The following is a 19,681-nucleotide window of genomic DNA, read 5'->3' as shown; positions in this document are numbered from 1 at the left end:
TAAGATGATAAGGGCCATGTAAGTATTCACTGTTGCCTGAACCACATGTTTCTGGGTGTACCATTTGTAGTGATAGCATCTCATAAGAGCCCTGAGCTTGGTACACATCAAAAGGAATCCATTTTCAACTTTTACTTCATGCCTAATCTTTGCTCTCCCACACAATCTATAAATGGCAATTGATTTGTACATGGATGAGAATTTGTAATAAAGAAGTGCAGGAAGATTTCTTCTTTCTTCTTCAAACACCATTTTTCTGCCTTGGTGAGGAAAATGTTGTACTTAAATTGAGCTGTATACTTAACAGAGGCACCCTGTGGTGTAACTTCTAAGCTCCTACTAATCAGAAGGTTAGAAAAGAGGATCACAACCACCTCTCCAGCAACTTTTACATCCATGTGTTGACTGTTGCTATTGAATTCAGAGGCTACTTATGACTCAAAACCCACCCATTGTGGACCAGATACTGGAAAGAAAGCACTTCCTGAGACCTCTATAGCTGTTTGACAATTAGCGGTTGCACAGCTGGCAGAAAAGCCAGTAGTAGCCACTGGGTCCAGCATGTGTCTATGTCCACCTGAGCTGACTGCTGGAGGAGACTCCATCAATTAAGACAGCCAATGATTTTTCAGCCAAAGAGACGTCCATACATGTCCTTGTATCGTCAGGAGGAGGCAGCAGGAAAGCAGGGCACAGCTGGGCAGATGTGCTCTACAAAGGAAACAGAAAGGCAATTCACTTATTTCTCTTTTGCCTGGTTCTGCTTCTCCTCAAAAAAAGTCCACTTTTTTGGTTTTGGCTCTTTTCCAAACAGAGGCTCTTTTCCACAAATAGAGATAGTGCTCATTATTTATGTTAATAAGTAGCTGGGGTCCTCAGGCAACCACTGAAGGGCATGGAATTCAATGGGAATTTTATCCCTAACATGATCAGCCTAGGATGCTACCACAGGGCCCTACCCGCATAGTATAATATTCAGCATTTACATGCACATGTGAAAGGAAGAAGGAGGACCAGCAAGGGTAAGAGTAATGAAGGATGGAGAAGACAATCATATCAGCACTACCACTTGACCTCCAGCCTCTTCTCTAGTTCTAATAACTTTTTTATAATTTAAATAAATGCATAAGCTTTCATTTGCATTTTAGCCAGAGGTGAAATAGCAGGGAAAACTCTCCCTCCCTGAGAGTTTTGGAGTAGCAAAGAAGGGGTCTTTACTTTTGTATACAGAATGGCAGGTTCGGAAAAAAAGAGAGATGGTCATAGGAGAAACAAAGGAGCAGAATAATGAGGTAGCCACACTGGCTGATGGAAAACAGCAGGTAATTTGAGAAGAATTTCATTACATAGGGCAAATTAAAAGACTGAACTTGCAAATGGAAGCCAATAAAATGACAGTAATGAAAGAATTAGCAAATAAATAAATTAAAAGGCAGAGGTAGATGGAAGTAAAATAGTACTTTCATCACCTAGTGCAAAATGTATACTAATGTTTCAATAAAGGGACAAAGATTGAAAGAACTGCATCATACAAAAATTTTAAAGGAATCAGGGATCTCTTGCAGCAAATTTACAAGCATATATATGTGTATATAATGTGTGTGTATGTAACAAATACATGGAAATTCACCCCTGCCACAGAAATTCCTGTCAGATTTACCCACTTCTGCAGAATTGCGACAGTCTGTCTTGTCCTTATTAACAGTGTCTCTAATGGTCTGTTTCTGAGGTGAAAATAAAAAGGTGAACAGCATGTGAATCATAATGTCTTTCAAAGTCTGCTGATGGCCTGAAGAAACACTAGAAAGGTACAAACTAGCTGAATTCTGACATCTGAAGTTAATAGTCTGCAACTTATTAGAAATAAGTACAATGTAAAATTAAATATAATACCCCATTATTATGAGATTTAGTGAATGCATAATTAAACTACTAGAGAATTTCTATATCTGCCATAAATCTTTGCAAACTCCAGAAGACTATGAGGAGAGAACAGGCTGCAAGTGGAATGGATTTGATACCTGACTGCATACCAGACAAAGGCTGGCAATTTTTATCATTGTGCAGTGTAGTGCCTTAGTGTAGATACACCCACAGAAAACTGTGATCTTGAGAAGATAGGGACACACATTTCTGCAAACTCACACTTGTGTCCTTTAGGGTGATGAATCAGATACTTTTGCAGGGAGACTTTAAAATACAGAAAACCTACTCAGATATGACATCTGGTTTTGTTTCCTTCATAAAAAAAAAGGATTTAAAAGGTCATCTAATGGAGGTATATGTCATTCCACTGACAGAGAAAATGATTGAAGCAAATTATAATGGTTATGAAAGAATGAAGTGAAGAAGAGCCAATGTTGTGCAAAAGACTTACATGCAAGTTATTTAAAGGGGAACTTCTGACTGGAAAAGGAACTATGGAAAGAACGTAAATTCTCTGAAGTGCTTAGTGGTAACTGGACTTTATGTACATCTGAACTAAACAAAGCTCAGGCCAAGGAAAAGTTCCTCTCATGAACATCCTACAACTGAATTTATCCAAGGAGAAGAAAAGGAGCATACCTGCAAAAAAGTAATTCTTGCAGTTGAGACACTTGGGTTTATTCTATGTGAAGACAGAAGTGGTTGGGCCATCTGTGCTGTACAAATAAAAATCAATCCTAAATTGCATGAATCCTAAAGCACCTTTAAAAATAAAAGTTTTTTTATTCTTTGGAGGCCAAAACTGGCCTCCAACTGTATTACCTAATGAGCATCATGCAGTACCTAATGGGCAAAAATGTGAGTGAAAATCTGAAAATTCTTCAAGTCACAGTGCAGTGTTTCAAGTAGCAAGAACATCCTTCTTCTCTCATATCACTGATAGCATCAATTTCACCAAAAAAAAAAGTAATGAGTCATTTTGAACAGCAGGTAATGACTGTCCTGGCCTTTATTCTCACTTGTGCCAAATCCCCTTTCACACCAACCTGGGCGACTATAGAGTCCTAAAAGCAGCACTTCACCACGTGTTGAGCAACCCTAATGAACATGAAAATCAAACCCATTACCTCAGAGAGGGTATAATAAAATGTCTGGATGCCAATAACCCTCACTCTGGTGCCCCACTCACTGGGAGACAGAAAGAGACTCATCAAAGTAACTAGCAAGTGAAATTATTCCATTAGCTGCAGAAATTAGGGAAAACCACTTCCAAGAAAGGTGGCACTTTGTACTTGGAAGGAAGCAGGGCTTCTCTCCCTCTGTGGTTGGTTTTGCAGACAGTAAAAGATTGTGGGGGGCAATAAGAAGAAAGAATAAAGGGAAGAAGAGGTCATTTTAAAGCTTGAGTACTGGCCATCTAAAGGATCTACTAACCCTGCAAGGTAGCGCATTGAGCAGAAAAGTGCAGCAAAAGGTGACTGGAGAGACAGGAGAGGAGAAGAAAAAGAGAAACAAAGAAGACAAAAGCTGAGAAAATATTACTAGAGTAAAGCTAGAGGGGAAAAAGAATCAAAAATAAAAGGGAGAAAAATAAGAATTAAAAAAGCCAAAGCCATAAACAAATAACCCTACAGACTTAAAACAGATGTCTCTAATAGGAGTTTGGGCTACAATGGAGTTCAAATCTGAGCCTAAAAGAAAACAAAAACAAAACACGTGGGAAGACTTTCTCTTTTAACCCACCCTTGTGTGTTATATGTCCTGATTTTACTTCTAAAAAGGGAAATTCTTTGGCTGAGAAAAAGCCTTAAACATTTATTGATGTTACCACTTACTTTCTCATCTCACATTCCCATTATTGGAGTGTTTTCACTTTGACTACAGATGTTTACTCTATCATAAAGCAGCTGCATTGAGTGCATCACCTGGGTAGAGTGGAATTTCGGGCTTGGCACTGGAGAGAAAAGGGAGGTAGTGACACCCAAAATCCACAGGGATCTCATAAGAAGCACCTCTTTTACTGAAACACTTCGCTTATGCCTTACACCCAGAGCATGGGGGGCAGTAATCTATGGGTAACCTCAGGAATGCTTTACTAACATGAAGCTCTACTGATCCCTGCAGCCTCCACTGAACCAAGACTGGCTCTGATGATGCTTCAACACCCTGCTCCACTGCTTGACTCTACCTACAGTGGGAAAGGTCAGTTCAGTCCTACAGGTCCCTCCCAGATGGGCATTCACAGTCTCTGTCTGGGAAACGGTCTATGTCTGACCTTGGGAAGTGCAGCACTCTTCTCCTATGCAGATTTCTTAGCTGTGGGGGTGGCCCAAGATCATGGTTTTTACTCTGTGAGTGATACTCCCCACCCTTGCAAAGGACAAGCATTTAACAGGCCATCTGCCTATGGTCTTCTCATGGTCTACCATGTTCCTGGCAATACCATACTTCCCATTTTGTTTTAGCTTCTTTTCCCTCAGATTTGGTAAAGCACTCATATGTGTGATATCAAAATCTTGATACAATAAGAAGGGATAGAAAAGGCTGCAAACTAAGGGGAATTCTACATATTTCAGAAATGGTAGAAGCTATTGTTTTGCATAAGCCTACCCAACCCCAAGCTGAAGCAGCAGATGGAGGAAAGGAGAACAGGTTACGTCTGCAGTGTAAGTGTACTGACAGGCTTTGCTCTGCCAACTACCTAAATGACTTGCCATGCCTCTGTTAAAGTGAAACTGCAGTTTAGATTGTAATTTATGAGTGCTTTTCATGTCAGAAGAGTGTGCTGAAGCACAACTTTATCTGCAGGTACCAGCCCTTGGGTTATAAAAACATTATTTTGTAAAAGGCAAAATATTTATTATCTGGATATAGAAAACAAAGAGTAAGTCTTGATTGGAATGTCCTAGTAAGAAGCACCTTGAAAAATCACATTATATGTATAATTGCTTTAGTTGCTACTCTGTGACTTTAAAACAAAGAAAATGCAAACAAAAATTTCTCTGCTTTATTTGCTTCCAAATTAATTTCATCAGTTGCTATTTTACGACTCCATATTCTCAGCTTTCACAGAAGTGCTTATGAGACTGGGGTATTAATGTTGTTGATGCATACTTGAGATCAGATCTAGGAACTTAGGAAACTAGGTGTTGAGTTCTCGAAAACATGTACCTCATAAGGACAGTCCTGGGAGCACTGAACCTGAACAGCCAGAAGTCAATCCTGTTTTCAGTTCCACTAGGAGTCCTGGGCTGGATTTGAAGAAATAACACTTTTGAAATCTGCAGTTACTACCAAAGCCAGATTTTTCTGTAAAATACGCATGATCCATGGATTTGTACCTGTTTCACTGCAGCCCACACATTAAAAAATTTCTACAGTATTTCCTATGACAAATCAATAATTACTTCAGCAAACTTTTTCATTTCAAAGACGTATGAAAAATTAGTGAGGGACAAAACTGTGTGAAACAGGCTGGGATTCAGAGTATACAGTATAGTGGTCTAACATACACTAATATTCTAATATACAGTTGGTTTATACCCAACAGAGTTTGTAGCTATGCAATAAAGCAAACCCAGTGTAAAGCTGTGAAGCTCTAGCTAGCCAAGAGCCAAGCTGTTTTACAACTGCCTTGTTAAATATTTTCTAAAAAACACCCCACCCATTTCAAATTTAGACAAGTCTATGTATGGCTAACTTGGGCAAGAAGAAAATGTTTTTTTTTAATCCCACCTTGAATTTCTGCTTCCCCAGAATCCCAAGTCCTTTCCAGTGTCCTGTATGATAACCAAACCTACCCTTTCCCATCCCTAGGCTGTGCCCCCTATCCTTGCTGACCACCAGAATGGACTAACAGGTAGGGGTGCCCCATCCCCACACAAACTATGGTAGTGCAGTCACAGGGATGCAGTTGCAGGGCTTTAGCTCCAACCTCTGATGTCACACCTGCTTGTTGTGGCCCAGAACAAGGATTTGCAAACTCCATGATTAACATAAGGCTCCTTGTCTGAGCTGTTTTTTGTGCTTCCCATGGTGAAAACAGCTTAATAGGTAAATGGGCTTGTCATCCCATCCCAAAACATGCACATCAGCATGTTCATACAGGAGTAAGGAGATGAAGGTTGCTTCAATTTGGCCCAGTAAGTTTTGGTTGTTCTGACACATTTTGGATGTAGCAAGAACACTTGTACCTCTTTCACCTGCACCTAAAGTAATCTGCTTTTCACTTCAATATACAATCCTTTTGTGATATTAGTTGAACAATTACAAAGAAGTCTGTGCTTGCCTGGAGTTGAAATCACCCACTAGCACTAAAATAGGGGGTTGGTAGGGTACCACTGGCTGCTTCGCTGTTGCGTGCCCACAACAGTATCCCCATAGCAGCATGACTCAAGGACTGCCTTCCCACCTATTTGTGCACAACCACCATTTCCTCCCCTGTTTCTAGATCTCTGCTGCCAGTCCACATTACCTGACAGCAAACATGACAAATTGCCACCATGGGACAAAGTGGCTCAGGCATTTCATCAAGGGTGGCAATATACTCTGGCCTCTCCCCTGTCTTTTGTATTTCCCTGACATTACCATTGCCTTAATTGATTCTTTCCATGGCTGCCCTTTCATCTACACTATTGTCAGCCTTCATTGACATGGCACCAGCCACATCTCTTGTGAAGCCAGGGCACCAGGTGACTAACCTTTCTTCTCAAGATGTCCTTGCCAGTGATTTTAAATTCTAATTAAGAATAGCATCACTAGTTGTCCCACCTGTGAGGGAATGCTATCAAGTGCTGTGGCACGAGGTAGTGGGTAGACAATTATAGGGAAGAAACTCATCCTAATTCTGATCCTTTGAAAACACTGCTCCTGTTTTCACTGTGCTCCTTTGCATGTGTTTTGAAGATGTCCCCCTAAAAAAAACAAAAAACAAAACAAACAAAAAAAACCACCCAACAACAACAACAACAACAACAACAAAAAAAAAACAACAAACAAAAAACCAACCAAAACCTCTGGTATTAAACCATCCTGCTTTTGCAATCTTCAGCTGCTGTATTGCCACTGCAAATCAGCAGGTCACACTTCTTTATTCCCACACAGCAACTCAGCAGTAACAACAGAGCCAAATGAAGCTTTTCTACTTGTTTGATTTCTGTGGTCTAATACCTGCCAAGCATTTTGACCACAGATCTTTGGCTTGTGTCTACAGCCTCCAGGACCCTAAGCTGGCTTGCGTCCAGCTACTAGTTGAGACTGCAACAGCTCAGCTGGCATGGGGAGCACAGGCAGTGTGCGCCCATTTCACTGAGGCCACAGTGAATTAAATCCAACATTAAATTCATATTGGATCTCCAGCTCTTTACAGGTTTTGGGGGAAAAGGGAACTTACTAAGCAACTGGTTTGTTTTTGACGAAATATGTAAGAGTTTTTTCATTTTTGTTGCTTTTCCTACATAATGATGTTTCCATTTAGAGATACCTGTAGAAACACTTCCATATTGAAGGTGCTTCTGGAAAGCAGGAGACCTGGAAGAGACATTTTGAAAGGCTTACTAATCTGCCAAATGTATGAAAATTAAATGTATAAGAGAAAACATTTTTAACTGATTTTAAATAGTTTGGAAGTCAATGGAGTATAGTGCAAAAGTCTAGTTTTATAAGAAGTGTGCAGTTCTCCATCACCTCCACCCTGGCTTGCACAGAGCATGGATCAGTCTTTCCTTGAATGAAGCTGAATTAGAAGTTGCACACCAAGGCTGCAATTAAGGCACTTCTGCTATAAATCAGTCCAGAGATCAGAGTAGAGAAAGTCCAAAGCAAAAACTCCACCACCCTGAAATGTACATACTGTGTATATGGGTCCTTAGCACCAGATGTTTCATTTTGTAGAACCTCTCTTGGAGTAGCAGAAGCAGTTTATAGCATCTTACAATGCCAACATAATTTATTGCGACCTATTCCATTATTCTAAAAGTTAAGAGTATAAACTGAGCAGTGCAGGAGTAGCCCTTAGCATGTTTTCCACGTGGGATGATACAGATAGCTTCCCATCTAATATTATTACTACCATTTATTAGAGTAGCATCTAGAGGTCCTTGATTGGGATTAGGCCACTATTACAGGTACTGCTTGGACTTAATAAAGTATTCCCTACCTCAAATAATTAAGAAAAAATGTATACTAAGGTACAGCCTTTTTGTAAAAGGAGCAAGGCAGAGATTACTGCTGTGGTTATACACTTTTGCAGGCTAGGCACAAATGGGGTCACAAGTGAAAAATTTCTTTGGTCTCATTCCCATCCAGATTCATGTTTACCACTCAACTGAAAAGCTGGCAGAGTTAGCTGATCTCAGCTGAAGCCAGCCCTGAGAATGCAAAAATGCTGGAGGTCAGGAGCCAGGCGGGATGGAAAACTGGGCAGGGAAACCTCCTCCAGTCTCCCTCTGCCAGCTGCTGCTTCTGAAAGCCTCTGCCAGGAGACCTATGCTTTTCCTACCTCAAAATCCACCCCTGACAGCAACTGAATGTCTTTGATTCGTATGAATAAATTTCAAAATGTCCTGTGATTACAGCTTCATAATATTCCGGAAGCAGATGGCAGGCACAGATGACACTGACAGTAGTTGTTAAGTGCAAATAGGAGGTAGAGAGGAGTGAGGAAAGAGAGAGTTTGTTTAGGAAAACCATGAAAGAAAAAGAGCTCTTACTTTGAAGAAACAACCAAATAATGAAAGCAGGTAGAGAGGATTTAATTGCCACTAGGAGAGAAATACAGGGCTCTTCTTCCTGAACTAGTACAGTATGTGCTTAAATGTCTTACGAAACAGAGAAGAGAGGGACAGAGAGAGAGAGAAAGATGTTGTTAATATATTCAGCTGCCCCTGACAATTAGGACCATAACTCTGCTCTCCCAGGAAATAAACAGCAGTATACATTTTGGAAACGAGCACTCATCAGCTGGATAAACACACACCATTAACCCCAGCTTCTCCTTTACTTCAGATGATAAAGTTCACTAGTCTGAGATAAAGCTCCTTTCTAAATCATCTTAGGAAACAAAGTATTTGTCTGCCAATCCCACCAAAGTTTTAAAAATCATTATACCCTCACTACAAACCTTGAGGCGGCGTTTACTTTTATTAAGATGCAAGTGGGAATGAGAAATCATCCATGGTGCTAAATGGTTCTTACAATGTCTCTTCAGAATACTTTCACTCTTACTCCAGGCAGAAAGGAGAGATGGTTTTCTTCCTTCTATATTCGAAAGAATTAAGCAATAGAGAGGAAATCTGGAAGATGCTCAGTGCATCTTTTTTTCTCTCTGCACCATCTCTCCTTCCCAGATTTTTTTTTAAACATAGTGTACATTAAAGTAAAAACTGACATGCCGTTCCCTGAAGCTCTCCTACAGTTTTTTGATTTTGGAAATTTCATTTTCTACCTTATAATGATTATATGAGTGAGGATAAAATGCTTGCTTTGGGGTTCATCTTAGACAGAGACGTAATAAACATTGTAACTTTCCAGTGCAATGGAACAAATTCTTTTATAGATGGGCAGGAAGGGATTGTGTGGATTAAATTATATCTGATCATTTGAGTATGGAAAAAGATGCTGTATGATGAATATATGGAAGAGTGGAAAGGGGGAGAAAGAAAAGAGGCACTGGTGGCTTACCCAGTGAAGTCCTCACTTTTGCTCTAAATGCAGTCCACCCTTGTTTCTCAGTCCCACTGAGCTGCAGCTGTCCATATGCATGCATGCACAAATACAGAGGCATAAAGTCACAACTATTAACAAAAAATTCACCATATTTTGCAGTTTTTCCTCAGCTAATTGCCAACTCTGAGTCAGCACAAAGACTGAATTACACCTATCTAGTACCAAAAAGTTTGTTCTTTCAGGTGCACAAAACAAGACAGATAATTTTAACCATGTCATGCTGTGCTGCATTATGTTTTTGCCTTTATGTTTTGTGGGATGCTGTTGTTCAGAAGGGACACCACTGAGGCTGATAAATTCCCTTTACTTCCAGCTGCTGAGTAAGAACAAATAGCTTTGTATTGCCCTGACTCTGCTTTCATGAAGTTTATAAAATACCAAAGTGCATCTATACCTAAAAAGAGAAGGCCATCTACTCAACACCTGTGTCTTAGGCACTAATCTTTCACACCAGCATTGCACACCAATCCCTGGAAGATCCTTCTCAACTTTGTCTATCAACAACATTCAGCACTTTGTCTTTTAAAAACATCTTTTTAATTACTTTGCTGTCTTGATATTCAGATCTATTCTCAGTGTATGAATAGCCTTCCTCTGCCTTATCAGAATGGGGAGGAATTAATCCCCGAGATGCTGTGGCAGAGCCTGGTGGAGACCACAGTTAGGTCTGGGAAGTGTCCGGGACAGTCCTCTCCTGGTGTGGGCTGTGGTTGGGACCAGGACAATCCTTTCCTGTGCAGAGCCACTCTCTCACACTCTTTGCTTGCTCTTGCTTGCCCAGTTAGACCAGTTAGATAACAAAAACATCACCGACAGTGCAGGCAAGAGACCTTTGTAGTACAGCTCCTCTATGCTCCAAATGTGCAGAAGATCAGAGCAGATTAGCCCCTGAGAGCAGAGGGCAAACATAAGGACGGGGTAGAGCAAAGCTAGGCAGGGTAGCATCATGGAAAAGTAAGCTTGGTAAGGTTATTTTTCAAGGCTGTATGCACTAGGATTCATGACAGGTTCATTCTAAGAATGCCAATCAAGCTGTCATTGATGCTGAGTCCTGAAGTGTACACTCAGTAAGATCCACTGCCACAGATCTGACGGGCATCTGTGTATGCGCTATCTAGGTAACATGGGGACAATTATGGGTTTGCTTCCCACCCTGTCCATTTCACATGACTCATGATCTTTTGGGAATTTAGTGACACTACCTCAGTGTCTTTGTAGGAGATACGTGGCACTTGCATGGTATAGAGTTGTTGGTCTGCAAGACTGGAACCCCCAATGTACGGTTTAGCTTGGCTGACAGCCACTGCAACCTGTGCTTTGGCACTGTGAGTGACCCATCTTGGCATTTTGCCTGTATCTTTGAAAGATTTAGGTTATGGTGGATTGATTTTATTTCTGCAGCTTATACCCAGACATTGACCTTTGGCTATTGGCAGATTGATCCCTTCCCAACAGCTTTGTTCATCCAGCATTTAGACTTACAACATGACAGTAAAGGTTGAAGGACCTTTCTTACAGCTTCGTCTAGAAATAAATAGCAATATCATAAGAAGGCAAGGGCAAACTGAAAAAACTTGAAACAATCCCAAATGCAGCCAAGCCAAGGTAGCAAAACCTACTTCCATCAGAGATAAGGACAGCTCTACTTGGTGAAAAAGCTCGTTGTTTCACCTACAGCTTCTCTACAGCTGCCAGCTTCTCTAGCATACTCAATCACATCTTGACAGGGGTGGGAAGGAAGAGATAAAGCCCACTTAAAAATGTATGTATTTGTATGATTATTAGCAGCTATAGAACAGGCAAATTAAATGAAGTGTCACATGTGGCTCTGCTGAAATGTTCAGAAAACACTGTCCAGACTGTCAGAGCCAAGGGTTTATTTGAATGTGAATCATCCCTTTATCAACCCCCATGGTTTGCAGTATCACCTTGCAAAAATTGACAGTGTCACCTACACTGATTATTCCAGGGTATTGGCACTGGGGTTTCTATTTGGACACTAGAAACACAGAGAAAAAGAGATTGTTTCTGGGTGACCTGAGCTTGTTTCCTTTTCTGAGCTGTTCAATGCATTTTAGAGAAAGCATTGAGTGTACTGGAGTATTATTTTCCTACAGTACAAACACTATGCAAATATCTTTTCCATAGCATATAGCCTGATCGCTAATTGGGCTGAAGCAGCTTAATAAAGCTTTATGTCTAAGTGCTGCCTTTTTGTGGCCTAACAAAGCCCTGTGAATATAAGAACTCTCCAAGCACAAACGTGGCCATAGACCAGGCAGTCCTCAGGAGTGGCATCAGGAATCAGTGGCATTAAGGAATCAAGACCCCAGTCTACTTATTTTTTTAAAAATGTGTATCTCCATTTCCTGTTACACTGACTTCTGCATCTCTTTAAAGGTGTGGAAAGACTTTCAAGAGTTTATAATTCAGCCAACATGAATGTTGTCATGTCCTCAGCTTCCTATTTCTTTGTTTTCAGTGACAACTTAATCTGTGATCTCTAAAGCTCTATCTTTGCTCTTGAGAATTGTATTTGTGCTCTTTCACAAAGATTTTATTTGTAGCTTGTTATGACTAAACATGGGGAGAAGAAGAGAAATAAACTGTGAAAGTTAATCTTCTGGCTTTTTCATCCTCAATGTGTGTCTACTCTAACTACATGCAGCAGCCTGGATTTCTCACTTTTTATTTCAGGTATGTATGCTGGCCTTCTATTTGTACATAAATCATCTTCATTGTTGTAGCATTAGAACTTACATATTTGGTTTATTAATAGAGTTTAGTTCTAAAAACTTCAATTTTAAAATCCCACAGTATACTCCCTAGCTGACAGGCAAAAATCTCATACTGGTTAGTCTAATTGTCCACTAATAACATCTAATATCCTCTTCACTATGACATTAGAGTTATGATGGGAATTGTGTAAAAGGCCCCTTCCTCTCCCTTTTTTCTCTTTGTGACAGCAGAAGAAATGACACTATATTTTTTTTTCACGTACACCCTGTACATTGTATAAGGCAATGGTAGACTAAGAGAAAGAAAATAATGACCAGTGATTTTGTGTTTCTTTCATTAATAGAATACTGCATTGAAAATAGAATGGAAAATCCTATTTGAAGTTTTATCTTTGTCAGGAATAAATTCATAAACAAGACAACTGCAATGAGAGGAAGATGGTAGGTGCTTCACCGTACACATATTTTGCTATCAAAACTGCATCCACAGTCTATACAAAGTTACGAAGTATTAGGGCTCCATCTAAAACATCAAATAATTTTTCTGCTTATCAGCAAGATGAATCATACAATATGTCCTTTCTACTCTAAGACACATTATATGCTCCCATATGCATATGAGCACACATCCCTGTGTGGTTTGGACTACTTGGTTTAGGTTAATTTCTTAATTTTCCAATTCTTAGCAGAATGCCATCTTAGACTAATTTACCATGTTTTCTGGTGGCAGCATGTATCATATAATTTTTGATGGAAGGAGTTCTTACACATAATAATGCACTTTGTGAGGTTTTCAGCTGCCCTATGTAGTGCTCCTGTGTTTAACACTCATAATTTAATCACAAGGTTTTACATTGTCTTGAGTTGCAACGCAGGATGCCACCAAAAGTATATGTTCTACCACCATGTGTTGAAAACAGGTGAGGCAGTCATCTTTATCTCTTGGGGGGGGATATCTTCTGTTAATGGAACATCTGTTAAAACCAGGTGGGGCAGTGTTATCTTTTCCACAACCCCTCCTTCCTCCAGGGAGATATCTTCTGTTGTTAATGAGCCATTGAATCCTACTGTATGACTGATAAAATTACATCATCTCATTGTGAAATGCTCCACCCAGGGGGAGGAGCCGAGCATTTCCTACCTTGATAAAAACTTAGATTTGAAACATCAGGTTAGCCTTTTTCCACTGGGTTCCAGGAAAAAAACAGACCCTTCTACATCACCACTGGACCTTCTGAGGAAAACTGCACCCTTCTACAGGCCCATTGCTTCAACAGAACCACATCTGTCACTCCAGGAGGACTGCAGCCAACATTTAATTGGACTGTTACCAGCACCCTGACTGACAGGGTTGTACTCTGTCAGTGTTTTGGTTATTTTTTTCTTTTGTATGACTGTATTTTTATTTTAATTTTTCCTAGTAAAGAACTGTTATTCTTATTCCCATATCTTTGCCTGAGAGCCCCTTCATTTCAAAATTATAATAATTTGGAGGGAGGGAGTTTACATTTTCTATTTCAAGAGGTGCTCCTGCCTTTCATAGCAGGCACCTGTCTTTCAAACCAAGACATACAGTAAGTTAAGAAAACCAAAAATATCTATTCTAAGCTGAGTAGAGTCAAGCTTACCCATTTCAGCAAGTTCCTAGACAGACCAGACCTCAGCTTTGAACTAATTATCTTGAATAAGTGATATATTGTGGCATGAGTATATTCTAAAAAACAGGTTGATAAAATGAGTACATTAACATATTCTGCATGCATGCATGTGGGTTTTGGGTTCTGTTATTTTGAGCCCCACAAAGCCAGAACTATGTTAAAAAACATATTGAATGGAAATTATTTAAATGCAAATCAATAGCATAACTCTGGTCTATTTTATCTAGAAATCCAAGTTAATATTTAAAAAGAGTAGGAATCAATCATTAAGGATATTTTGTAGTGTCACTTTCTATCTTGTCACAAGCTCTTGGGGAAGTCACTGCTAACAAATGTCGTAAAACACACCTTCTATACCCAAGAAGCCATGCAAACAAATTAGCAGCCCTGAAGTATGGTCCTTTCAGGAACTCTCTTTGGACTGTGCAGCTGTCCACAGTTATCAACATGGACCATGGGAAAATAGAGAATTCTCTTAGCTTCTTAATTTGAAAGTGAGTTGTACTCTGAAGAACCAAAAAAAACCTAACAGTTCATTCAGACGTCTGTCTGTGAAAAGAAATTCAGTGTCAGCATCTCAAAATGTCTAATTCAAGCCATGTTAAAATTGGTCTTGAAGAAAATTTGTCAGTAATGTAAAAAAGAAAGAAAGACAGGACCAGAGATATAATTTTCCTGCTCCTTTCATGATAGGAAGTTCCATGCCTTTTTATTTCAAATTGAGAAGAAATCGTATCTTGGGCTGAAGGTTATTTATTCCCTCTGCCACACTCTTCCTAAAATGGCATGGACTCTCAGGGACACTCCACACAAACATGCTTAGTAGAAGTTTTCAGAACACTTTCACCATTGTGGGTCCCTTCCAGCTCACCATATCCTAGGCAAGGTGGCTTCATCCACATGTGGTTCCTGCAATAAGTAAATAATCACCAAGGTGTTCATGGTTAAAATGTTCTTCATGAATTAAATCCTTGTCTGTTAATGTGAGTGTGACTGATACTGTTTACAGTGATGGAAAAGAAGCTCTTACCCCAAACATTTTTTGCATCTGACTCTCATTTAACTGCAACATTAGCAAAATTTCAATAGCTTCCCAGGTAGCTGGCATAGGGAAGGACACTCAGCATACTCATTCCTATGCATAGCATGATGAACAGTAATGGTCATCACCAGTTTGGTAATTATTTCTCCATTCTGTCATTTCAATATGCCTCTCAGGTTGCACAGAAAGCTCTGTGTCTCAACCATATTTATGGGTATTCTCAGCTGTTTGCAGTTATTGTGTAGTTCTGATTAATATTTCCTCCTCTGTGACACAGAAGGAGCTGCATTCTAATACCACCTTTATTTTTTCTACCAGATCCCATACTTTTGTATTAAAAAAACCTAACTTATAAATCAAGGAAGTAGTGTTGGAGGTCCATAAAGTGTGAGACCATGAAAATGTCACCACTCTACATTTTCCTGTCTACTCTTCCTGAATCTTCCAAATGTTGTTAGCTTATTTATGACTGCATTATTCATTTGGGGTACCTTATTTTTAAGAGGTATTCTGGCCAGGATCTCCAGCTCTACTTTCATGGTTTAGGTTGTGTTTGGAATGGTTATTTCAGTTTCCCTCCTTATAGGCAAGCTTATATCCAACCCTCAGTGCCTGTGGTAATCTTTGAGCATGCATTGAGTATTGTTAGTCACTCTTTTCCCATGTCTGGTAAAATTATTATATGTTAGTCACACTATTTCTATGTACTTAATTTTTTTTTTCTCAATGATATATGCTATTTTTCCTTTGACCAGAGTAAGCATTAATAGGCTTCATAGTTGTTGGCAACTAAGATCACATTGTACAATTGATATTAATCTAGTCCTTTGTGAATGGGACGGAATTGCATGGGTCAGCTTGCCCTGCAAAAAGTTGGAGCAGTTATCACCTGGGTCTTTATTTTCTTTTATAATAAAATTTGTATAATTTAATTAACAGCCAGTGAATTTTAGTCTCCCCTTAATGTCAAGTTAGGCCAGTCCTACATAGGCCCTCACCTTTTGAATTAGAGCCTGCAAGCCATACAAGCATACCTTGTATTGAAATAACCTGTACTGATATAATATATAACCTGCAAACCAGGCTGAATGCTTGCTTCGGCCTGCAAAAAATAATGACATGTGTAACTATGCATTTCAGTAATGAAACGTTCTTTTTCTCTTGTCCAATGGTACTCAGCTCAACGATAACCTACAGGACTTAAAATTGCCATCTGCATGTCCTTTATAAGCTGAATCCAGATAAATTCCAACAGTTTTGTGATACCTCCACGGCTAAGACAAAATATTTTTCGATGTATGCTATTGTGTAGTTAAGTGTAGTAACTCACCTTCTCTAACAGGAGTTGCCATGGGTTAATTGCAATTTATCTGACAGGTATATTGTGGTAAAGTGTTTTTTTTTGAAGAGTGTGTGTGTCTGTGCGTCTATAATGCACATGTAACATGTCTTTTTCTAAATTTCTGTAACAGCTGTTGATGGAGGGGAGAATGAAGGTAGCAATTGAATCAGACTGAAGGCCTCTGTCCACCTCTTGAAGAACACTGTCACGGCATTCTGAGTGACTCTTCCAAATTCCGATAGCCAAGATAAATAGCCAGCTTTCATCTAACGTCTGAAATGGGGGCCAAATAAAATGATGGATAAGTAAGGCCATAGACACAATCCTAGAAAGAAATTGAAATATAATGATGCCAGAGCCAATATGGGTTGCAGAAAATTAAGCCAGAATGGAAATAAGAACACTATTAATAGATTCCCCAAATGGGGGAAAACAAATCCATCGTGATGTTTGGTGCAAGTATAAGTGTTCTTCATTTATGAATGCAGTGCTACCTAAGCTATTATCTTCAGACAATTTAAGATTTCATTTGTTATCTATACTGTAACTTGAATTATGGGATAACTCATAAATCAACAAACAATTTATTATGCACCAGTATAACTGAAGAATTCACCATGCATTTTCTTTCCTCATTGTGACTGTGATGAAGTTAATCCAGTTTTTTCTTATGAACTCCTGTAATACTCAAAGCAGATGTACAATACATTCTCAAGCATAAGTGTGCTGATAGAAAATGTACCATTTCAGACTTAGTTCAATAGAATATGTCACCTGGTGGGAGTGTAAATACATCAGAAACTATGGCTAAAGTATTTGTCACATCATCAGAGTAACATTTGATCCAGCAAATGACATTCTGAAATGCAAGGAGTACACTGTAACAATTAATCACTCTGTGTAGTATGTAATAGAGAAGTTACCCTAAGAAAATATTTATATTATTGCAATACAGAATAGAAAGTATCTTATTATGCACACAGTGACTTCCAATCCTATCAGCATTTCACAATGCATGGTGCAATAATGGTTAAGGAAGAAAAAGGAGAGATTAAAACAAAAATCACAAGACAGTGGCCAGGCAACACTCAAATGCAAAAGATGGGAGAAGAATGTGCAGATAGAGAGAATGGGCTTCACCCACCCTGGAAGGAGACGGACCGCAGACATGAGCAGAGCTGGCTTGCAACAAACATTATCTTTTCAGGAAAAATACTGCTGGGCAACCTGAAAAAACCCCAAGGCTGTAAAACACTCTCACCATTTTCTGAAAGACTACAGCTTTGTACAGCTCTGTGTGGACTCACCCTTGTAATGAACATGTCCAGCCTTTTCAGAACATGAAAGGAAACTGCTCACTTAAGTTATTTCATGATGCAGGCTCACATTTTTTCCTTCTTATTGTGGAGGTCAGTCTAATACAGCATCCTTGTACTGCCTTACTGAAGTGCAGTTGCTGAACATGCCTGGGCAAAAAGCACAATGAAGTCTATGCTTAATTCATAGTATGGATGTAATTTAGCTCAAACTGCATGATGCTACATGCTGTTCAGTCACATCCCTCACTGCCTAAAACCAGTTACTCTTCAATAACACCTGAAGAAAATATGAGAACTAGTGAATTTCATCTTGTTCTTTCAGTGGTACTACCTCTGTAGGGAGAAGGCAGCGCCCTCTTCATACTGGTGGAATAGTCAAGAGTATACAATGTTGTTTGGAAGCCCTGAAGAAATCTGGCAGACATTGATCCCCTTTCCTAGTGATTCAAATTCCTTCACTAGACTTCCTTATACTCTTAATAAAACACTCAACAGGCTAACCTTGTCCATAAACACCTTCTGAAATACCCCAAACCCACGGAAAATACTGCTATTATCCACATCTGTTTCATGAATCCTAACAATAAACAAACAAACAAACAAATAAATAGCCTGGAAAGCCATGTTCTCTTCTGTCATGGCATTTGCAAGCACAGCAAGGGGGAAAGTATCTATTTTTTAAGATGACATACACATAGTTATTGCCATCTCAGTTCCTATTGCATCATCAGTTTAGCAGCTTTCTTCACAGTTATTAGAATCAGCAATAGAATCCTCAACTCAAATGAACACAGTTTAAGCCTGAGAGTGTTTGGGAATTTAAGCACATACTTACAGTTAAACACATGCTTATGTCTTATGTCACATTGCCACATTCATCACTTCTGTAAGCAGGTGTGCCTTCATTAAAATAAAATTGATCTGCTCGCAGCACAGTGGATTTGAAGCTGCTCTTGAGAGTTTTCATATCAGCATTGATTTCTAGCTCAAGCTGTTTTAAGAGTGACAGGTAAAAGCATATGTCAGTTGAGTGGACATGGACAAAAAGTGTAAGCAAATAAACAGTAAAATGTGATTTTATAGATGTGCCTGCCATTGTGACAGGGAAACAAGACCAAAGCTGAAAAGACCTTGCTAACATCTCCATATCTTGTAGATACTGGAGTAGATTGAACCTAAGCTTGCCAGTCGAGCTCAGCTGACACAGGAAGGGATAGAAGGAAATGCATCCTTCAGGCTAGAGGCCATGGACCTTTTTTCATTTTCATAAATCAAGACAGAAAACTAACTTTACCAGAAGTTTGGAATTATGTTCAATTCTGAACCTGTGGTTGAAAAACAGAGCAGGATCTCCTGAACAACATCCAGCTTGGTTCTGATTGCTTTTGCATATTCTGATCTTGAATCCAATCATAAACTCATGCAGAATCACTTGTTTATGCTATAATTCATTCACATGTCATGTAAGTATCCCAAGGTTATGTTTAGCACTGTCTGATAAGTGTCCAGGTAACTCTAATTCACCATACTAAGGTAACCACTAATATTAAAAGATCTGTTGTTTGTTGCTCCAAAAAGATATTTCCATTGCTCACTACTCATATTCAATCTCTTCTCAATAGTATCAAAATGTTTATTTTACGTACACACACACACACATATATGTATATACATGTCAGTGTTATCTGCATTCAAATGTCAGCTTGACAGGATACTGGCTAGAGCACAATAAATCAAGTAGAAAAAGACTAAGGTAATGTCTCAGCTTTCCCAAGTGGGAAATACTCACATGTTAGTATTTTCTGGGATAGTGCACCCAAGGTAATGTATTAGTGGCTGTGTAACACTAATGCTCACAATTGCTGAGAAATGCTTATTACACAGTGCTGTACTAAGGCAGTATTGCAATGCAGATATCACTGGCTTCTCCA

Source organism: Cinclus cinclus, chromosome Z (genome assembly GCF_963662255.1).
Source record: "Cinclus cinclus chromosome Z, bCinCin1.1, whole genome shotgun sequence".
Classification (NCBI taxonomy): Eukaryota; Metazoa; Chordata; class Aves; order Passeriformes; family Cinclidae; genus Cinclus; species Cinclus cinclus.
The sequence above is the reverse complement of the archived record's forward strand: the minus strand, read 5'-3'. Positions refer to the sequence as shown.